Genomic DNA, 9,436 nt, shown 5'->3' with positions numbered 1-9,436 from the left:
CACCCTTTTTTCCCTTTAACGAGTCTGACGAGCCCGACTGCTCTCCCGGGAACAGGCCCAGATCCCTGAGATTTGCGTGAAGAGGCGTCAGTGAAAAAGGGGCCAAAGGGCGGGCTGCCTTCGGAGAATAAACTCCCAATTCCTTCCATTCTGCTAGCAAAAAAAATCTGAGGTTTGTAGTTTTTCAAAGCTTGGCCTACCGAATACACATTGAGATAAAGTTGCACTTCCTACGGCTTCCACTAGATGTCAACCGTCTTTAGAAACTTGAATGAGGATTCTACTATGAAGGAGGGGCTCATGAGACCTCTGAGTCAGTGGTCTGTCAGAGTGCCTTGGTCTCATGACGCGCGCTCCCGACTGAGTTATCTCTCGTTCCAGTACTTTTCTTCAGACAAAGGAATTCTCCGGTTGGAACATTGATGTTTTATGTTAAAAACAACCTAAAGATAGATTCCATACATCGTTTGACATGTTTCTAAAGGACTGTAACGAAACTTTTCGAGTTTTTGTCTGGACGAAGTGCCTGCGCCTCATGAAGATGGATTACTGCGCTGAACACGCTAACAACAAGTGGCTATTTGGAAATAAATGGACTTTATGGAACAAATCAGTCATTTATTGTCAAACTGGGATTCCTGGGAGTGCCTTCTGATGAAGATCAAAGGTAAGTGAATATGTATGGTGTTATTTCTAACTTTGTTGACTCCAAAACAGCAGATATTCCTCTGGCTGTTTTGGGTTCTGAGCACCGTTCTCAGATTAGGATTTTTCTGTAAAATCTTTTTGAAATCTGACACAGCGGTTGCATTAAGGAGAAGTCTATCTTTAATTCTGTGAATAACAGTTGTATCTTTTATCAATGTTTATTATGAGTATTTCTACAAAATCACCGGATGTTTTGGAATCAAAACATTACTGCACGTAACGCGCCAAAGTAAACTGAGATTTCTGGATATAAATATGCACATTATCGAACAAAACATGCATGCATGTATTGTGTAACATGATGTCCTGTGAGTGTCATCTGATAAAGATCAAAGGTTAGTGATTAATTGTATCTATATTTCTGCTTTTTGTGACTCCTATCTTTGGCTGGAAAAATGGCTGTGTTTTTTTGACTTGGCTATGACCTAACATAATCATATGTTGTGCTTTCGCTGTAAAGCATTTTTGAAATCGGACACGATGGCTAGATTAACAAGATGTTTATCTTTCATTTGCTGTATTGGACTTGTTAATGTGTGAAAGTTACATATTTCGGAAAAATATTTTAGAATTTCGCGCACTGCCTTTTCAGCGGAATGTTGTCGAGCGGAACCCCTGCCCTAGAAAAGGTTAAATTGAAGAAGTTTGGAACCACCTAGACTCTTTCTAGAGCTGACTGCCCGGCCAAACCGAGCAATCAGGGGAGAAGGGCCTTGGTCAGGGAGGTGACAAAGAACCCTATAGTCACTGTGACCGAGCTCCAGAGTTCTTCTGTGGACATGAGAGAAACTTCCAGGACAGCCATCGCTGCAGCACTCTACCAATCAGGCCTTTATGGTAGAGTGGCCAGACAGAAGCCACTCATTAGTAAAAGGCACATGACAGCTCGCTTGGAGTTTGCCAAAAGGTACCTAAAAGACTCTCAGACCGTGAGAAACAAGATTCTCTGATCTGATGAAACCAAGACTGAACTCTTTGGCCTGAACTGCCAAGCTTCACGTCTGAAGGAAATCTCTATGGTGAAGCATGGATGTTTTTCAGTGGCAGGGACTGGGAGACTAGTCAGGATCAAGAGAATGATGAATGGAGCAAAGTACAGGGAGATCCTTGATAAAAACCTGCTCAGGACCTCAGACTAGGGTGAAGGTTCACCTTCCAACAGGCCAATGACTCTAACCACACAGCCAAGACAACGCAGGAGTGGCTTCGGGACAAGTCTCCGAATGTCCTTGAGTGACGCAGCCAAAGTCCGGACTTGAACAGATTGAATATCTCTAGAGAAACCTGGAAATAGTTGTGCAGCGATGCTCCCCATCCAACTTGACAGAGCTTGAGAGGATCTGCAGAGGAGAATGGTAGAAACTCCAAATACAGGTGTGCCAAGCTTGTAGCGTCATACCTAACAAGACTTGAGGAAGTAATCTCTGATAAAGGTGCTTCAACAAAGTACTGAATAACGGGTCTGAATACTTATGTAAATGTGATATTTCAGTTTATTTGCAAAAATGTATAGAAACCTGTTTTTTCTTTGACATTATGGGGTATGTGTGTGTAGATTGATGAGGGGGGAAACGATTTAATACATTTTAGAATAAGGCTGTAACTTAACAATATGTTGGAAAAGTCTAGGTGTCTGAATACTTTCCGAATGCACTGTACAACATGATTGACATGACCGTAATAATCATCATGAAACGGCCTTGGAAGTGCCATAAGTGTAAGCCAACAGTTCATTATTTTACATTAACCTGTTTAACTGCATTAATAAGGCTTACAGTTTTTCTCAGTCGCTTTGGTGCATTTCTTAGATCAAAAGTGCAATTCTTGATACTATTTGTACAAATTTCAAATCATCTAGTCACTTGTGCACATCATTAAAGCAATGTTTTATTCCTTTGAACAAATTGCAATTGATAATGTACAAGTGTCAGCTTTTTTTCCACATTATCAATTGCTCATGTCATGTTGATTAAAATATAGTAGATGGTTCTCTGTTGAATATTCTTAACCCTCAAAACATCTAGGCATTAGTTCCTTGCATAAGCCATTACATGATCAGTTGCACCAGGGCAATTTAAAGCAAACAATTTTTTTCAGTTCTACTGTTTCCCCACATTTATTGATGAATTAATCCCCATTCCCCAATCAAATACCTTCATTGATTTCACAAAAAAACTGACAAATACAGCTTTTACTCCAATCTGGGAACCCTCATAAAATCCGACATAGCACTAGAATCCCAAAATATTAAGCAAAAACAAGCATAGAAAACAGCATTGGCATTAATAAATATAAACGTATGGCTATTATATTATACATTTTTCAGTGACAACCTGCATGATTAACAGTTATTTCTTAACATAAATGTGGGACACAAAAAAAGAGTGTAGAACACCATTGCCAAAAATGCATTATTCCAATAACTTTCATAAGATTGTTCCAAAGTTTGCCACCAGAAAAATAGATTTTCCTATGAATGAAGTCACATTAAAATGTGTATTTTCCTACGAATTAAGCCACAGTAAAAACACACCAAAAAAAAGAACGAAATCTGCTGAAATACTTTTTGTACATGTTTGCACGAAATGAGTGTGAGATTGTGTGGTCTGAATGGTGCACCTACACAATCCATGTCTCAAGGTTTAACAATCCTTCTTTATCCTGTCTCCTCTTCATCTACACTGATTGAAGTGGATTTAACAAGTGACATCAATAAGACTGACCAGGTGAAAGCTATGTCATGGAAATAGATTATTTTTTAAATATAATACATAAATATCTATTTTGTCTCAAATAAATAATGAAACGTTCAATTTGGTTTAAATAATGCAAAAACAGTATTGGAGAAGAAAGTAAAAGTGCAATAAAGTGGGGCAAAAAAAGTATTTAGTCAGCAACCAATTGTGCAAGTTCTCCCGCTTAAAAATATGTTTTTTTTTTAATCCAGAAAATCACATTGTAGGATTTTTTATGAATTTATTTGCAAATTACGGTGGAAAATAAGTATTTGGTCAATAACAAAAGTGTCTCAATACTTTGTTATATACCCTTTGTTGGCAATGACAGAGGTCAAACGTTTTCTGTAAGTCTTCACAAGGTATTTGCTGGGCAACACGGACTTTCAACTCCCCCCAAATATTTTCTATGGGGTTGAGATCTGGAGACTGGCTAGGCCACTCCAGGACCTTGAAATGCTTCTTACGAAGCCACTCCTTCGTTGCCCGGGCGGTGTGTTTGGGATCATTGTCATGCTGAAAGACCCAGCCACGTTTCATCTTCAATGCCCTTGCTGATGGAAGGAGGTTTTCACTCAAAATCTCACGATACATGGCCCCATTCATTCTTTCCTTTACACGGATCAGTCGTCCTGGTCCCTTTGCAGAAAAACAGCCCCAAAGCATGTTTCCACCCCCATGCTTCACAGTAGGTATGGCATTCTTTGTCCTCCAAACACGACGAGTTGAGTTTTTACCAAAAAGTTATATTTTGGTTTCATCTGACCATATGACATTCTCCCAATCTTCTTCTGGATCATCCAAATGCTCTCTAGCAAACTTCAGACGGGCCTGGACACGTACTGGCTTAAGCAGGGGCCACGTCTGGCACTGCAGGATTTGAGTCCCTGGCGGCGTAGTGTGTTACTTTGGTCCCAGCTCTCTGCAGGTCATTCACTAGGTCCCCCCGTGTGGCTCTGGGATTTTTGCTCACCGTTCTTGTGGTCATTTTGACCCCACGGGGTGAGATCTTGCATGGAGCCCCAGATCGAGGGAGATTATCAGTGGTTTTGTATGTCTTCCATTTCCTAATAATTGCTCCCACAGTTGATTTCTATTGCAGATTCAGTCTTCCCAGCCCGGTGCAGGTCTACAATTTTGTTTCTGGTGTCCTTTGACAGCTCTTTGGTCTTGGCCATAGTGGAGTTTGGAGTGTGACTGTGAGGTTGTGGACAGGTGTCTTTTATACTGATGACAAGTCCATACAGGTGCCATTAATACTGGTAACGAGTGGAGGACAGAGGAGCCTCTTAAATAAGTTACAGGTCTGTGAGAGCCAGAAATCTTGCTTGTTTGTAGGTGACCAAATACTTATTTTCCACCATAATTTACAAATAAACTCATTAAAAATCCTACAATGTGATATTCTGGAGAAAATAAATCTCATTTTGTCCATCATAGTTGAAGTGTACCTATGATGAAAATTACAGGCTTCTCTCATATTTCTAAGTGGGAGAACTTGCACAATTGGTGGCTGACTAAATATTTTTTTGCCCCACTTTTTTGCCATGTAAAAAAAGCTAACGTTTAAGGTCCTTGCTCAGAACATATGAAAGCTGGTGGTTCCTTTTAACACGAGTCTTCAATACTCCCAGTTAATAAGTTTTAGGTTGTAGTTATAGGAATTATAGGACTATTTCTCTCTATACCATTTGTATTTCATTTACCTTTGACTATTGGATGTTCTTATAGGCACTATAGTATTGCCAGCCTAATCTCGGGAGTTGATAGGCTTTGAAGTCATAAACAGCGTTGTGCTTCAAGCATTGCTAAGAGCTGCTGGCAAAGGCAGGAAAGTTCTGTTTGAATGAATGCTTATGAGCCTGCTGCTGCCTACCACCGCTCAGTCAGACTGCTCTATCAAATATCAAATCATAGACTTAATTAGAAAATAATAAACGCACAGAAATACAAGCCTTAGGTCATTAATATGGTCAAATCCAGAAACTATAACTTTGAAAACAAAACTTTTATTCTTTAAGTGAAATACGGAACCGTTACGTATTTTATCGAACGGGTGGCATCAATAAGTCTAAATATTGCTGCTACATTGCACAACCTTCAATAGGCATCACTGTCCACGTAAATCTCTTATTGAGAAACGTGAAGGTGAACCAGAACTGAGACTCTGGTGCCTCAGGAATACTGAAAAACGCATTAGCCAAATCAATCACAGAGAACCACTCTGCTGTGGTTGGTACTGCCCCCAACAGAGAACATTAGGAACCACCAGGGCACGGGCAAAAACTGCAGTGTTCATAGGCCTTAAGTCCAGGACAAATCTCCAATCACCTGAAAGTTTTCAAACAGGCAAGATAGGGGTGTTACAGGGTGATTCTGGACAGGGAATTAAAGTGCCATGAGCTAACAGGGATGCATGAACAGGAGTAATAACCGCTATTGCCTCCCTAGTGGATACTGTGCTCTAGATGGGCGCCTGGTATCTTCAGGAGTGACTACCATTGGCTCAGATCCCTTCATCCTCCCAAAATCATACTTGTCCCCTTGCCCATAGGCATTCAGTCTTCACTCAACATGATTGGCAGAAAAATAAACCTGATCAACACCATGCACACCCCTCTCAGTTGGCATTTCCCAACGGTGTGGGTAACAACTTGTCAGTGTGCTCGGTGAATACGTTGAGCCATCAGGGCGCATCTCCCAGTCAATAGCATCAACCAAGCATTTCATCCATATACCAGTATCCGCCCATTCTACTCTGATTTTGCCAGGGACACACACGGTGCGCTATCGTCAAACAGGTAGGGCTCTTTCTGTGCAGGGGTTAGATTAACCCATAAGGCACAGAAATCACCGCTACAGTATAAACCCTCACACTGCACTGATTCATCCTGTAATGTAGCACACAGCCATTGTTTCTCATAATGGTGAAAAATGGGAGGTGCCATGTAGGCCTGCTTCAGACATGAAAATGCCCTTGTGGCCCAATGGGTTTTAGTCATTGAGAAAACACAAGCAATATTGGGCACCTCATTATCAACGTCCCATGCGTAACGTCACAAAACTCACACATTAACATCAATTGCTCCCCCTCTTCCTCATGAATAACGGTTAAACCGGTTTGGCCACATGTTATGTTGATGCCCAGTTTACAAAGGAGGTCCCTGCCCATCAGATTGACAGGACAGTGGTTAGAGTAGTGATAGAGGAATTCTAAATTCCTTTGTTTTAATTGCCAAAACCAATTTCGCACTCGTTTCTAATTCATTAATGAGGTGTAAGTTCATTAATTATGCATGAAGTAGATCGAGACCAGTCTTAAAAGCCAGGTAAGAGCATTTAATTCCAGAGAGTACTAACTACATACACAGATGTCCACAGGTTTTAAACTCAAAATGACATCATCAGTTTCCCACGATAGCCCCGTTGTTTTTTGTTTAGGTCCGGAGATGCTTTCTACTCCCCTCATAAACCAGACATTCCAATCTGTCTAAAAGATATACTTTTCTCCCACCAATGGAACATAACCCAAACATTCTTATCTTGTCTGAAAAGCTATATCATCATCTCTCCCCCTAAACCCCCCAAGAGGCATAGACAATTAATTTTCAGTAACAGCTTAACCAAGAACTCATAATATTATTAGAATAAATGGTTCTAAGTAATAATGTATACATAATTAATCATTTCAAATATAATTTCCTCTAACAATCCTCCCTTTGATCAAATATTATACATTCAAATCTACATCTAGTTTTATTTAACCATCTTATAATTAACCTTATTGTAAAGGTTTATCAGATTCTTCACACATCATTAATCAATTCTAACCTTAACTCCAACTGTTTTTAAACCTACATCAGAATCATAACTCTTCTTTCCGGATTTTCGTTACGACCTTCATTAAAAAACAGTTTAATCATTGAAACAAATTACAATCTAATTCCCCTTCATCTCAACACTAGTCTCATCAAACATAAATTCCCCACAAATGACAGATCTAGATTTGTCCACTTCCTCTGTAGACATGCCTTCAGTCCTCCACAGGTCAGAACCTGGAATCGGCCCATAACGCACCATCTGTAGTGTCATTGATCTCTCCAGAGTCCTGGAAACAAGGCCTCGCACACAGGGAATTAGACAACAGCCGCATAAAATTAAAACAGTCATGCAGGTGGATGTAGCCCATAACACAGTGATTATAACATATTTCCCTTTTCCAAACGTACTATCAAACCAATTAGTCAGGGAAGTATCCATCCCAGAGTTTTCTGCCAACTCGTGAGCCAGGGTGGTCAAACCAGCTAAGGCTTTAGTCACAGATCCGTCCGGAGCTGTGTTATTCGGGATGAAAGTACAACACATGTTCCCGAAGATCACACATACTCCTCCCTTTTCAGCCAATAACATATCGAATGCAATTCTATTCTGCCAAGCCATCAGGCTGGTTGCTTCAGTCTGTTCTGCCAAACCTTTAATCGCATCTCTGGAATAATTGATAAAGCACTGTTGATTATAATAAATATAATTAATCCAGTCTACATTCTTATTGAGAGTAGACCACCAGAAAATGCTTGACTCTAATCCTGCTAGTATCTGATTTCTTGCCTTGAACTCATCCGGCACACCTCGTGGAACCCCAATGTTATCAATATATACTCTGTCGTCAAAAGACCCAGATGGAGCATCTCTTCTCTCTCGTTTGGCTAACTTCATGTCTTGGTGTTGTATGAGTGTAAAAGGCATTCCTAAATGTACTAGGGCACATAGTCCAGTCCAGTCCAATCAGTCGGCAATACTGGCCACAAACTCATTCCCCCGCACAACCACCAGATGTCCGCCCTGGCCCACTTCAACATATTGAAATCCCCAGAGTTCAACCAGCCTGTCAAATCAGACATGGTCTCGTCAGTGGTAATATTCTCTGTCCTATTGCAAGTACTAACTTCCCCCACGTATTTCCCATGTGTACTGTATCTGTCCAAACAGTAATATTCTCCTCTCGTCACGGTAAAGGGAGGAAGTCTTGATTTAAGGGGAACCTGGGGATATAGATAGTGCAAATCAATACAACTGTCATTATCTGGCATCCCTGCTTTCATGAACAGCTTCACCATACATGCCATTCCCTTAGGGGAATTAATTCCATTAAGTGGGAAAGGGATAGTTGTTAACTGGGGTTTAGCGTTTGCACAGGCATAACATTCATCTTTAGCCACTGATCTGCTGGACATAAAACTTTTGACATACGGATTTGATTAATGAACAACCTCCTCATGTGTTCCACCATACTGCTTTCTATTTCTACATTTGCTTCCTCCAATCGCCCTAATTGGGGCATTCTATAGGGTCTACCAAAAACCTTCTCAAATGGAGATAGCCCCTCCCTATAAGGGGTTATTCTAATAGTCATTAACACTATGGGCAGGAATTTTACCCAGTTCATTCCAGTACTTAGGTGTGTTTTCCTTAATCGACCTTTTACCGATCGATTCATGTTCTCGATAAGGCCAGCGCTTTGGGGGTGATAAGAACAATGTTTCTTCATATTTATATTCAATTTCTGACCTATATGATCAAGTACTTGATTAGAAAAATGGGAACCATTGTCGCTATAAATAGTTTCTGGTAATCCGAATCGCGGAATTATCTCCTGACATAATGCTCTAGCCACTGTTTCTGCGTTTTCTGAGGATGTAGGAAACGCTTCTACCCATTTGGTATATTTATCAATTATTGTTAAACACCACTTCTTGTTTTCACTCTTAGTTAATTCAATAAAGTCCATTTCCAACTGTTGGAATGGGTACTTAGCTGCTGGGTAAACTCCTTGTGGTACCCTTACTGCACCTTGGTTGTTACTTTGTGCACATATAGTACACCGTGAGCAAAAGTTCATAAAATAGTTAGTTATTCCATATGCTACAAAGTGTTGTTTAACCATTCCTACCATCCCCCCTGTTGATACATGGCTTTGCCCATGTATCAATACA

This window comes from Oncorhynchus keta, chromosome 31 (assembly GCF_023373465.1).
Source record: "Oncorhynchus keta strain PuntledgeMale-10-30-2019 chromosome 31, Oket_V2, whole genome shotgun sequence".
NCBI classification, from domain to species: Eukaryota; Metazoa; Chordata; class Actinopteri; order Salmoniformes; family Salmonidae; genus Oncorhynchus; species Oncorhynchus keta.
Note: the sequence above shows the minus strand (reverse complement) of the source record.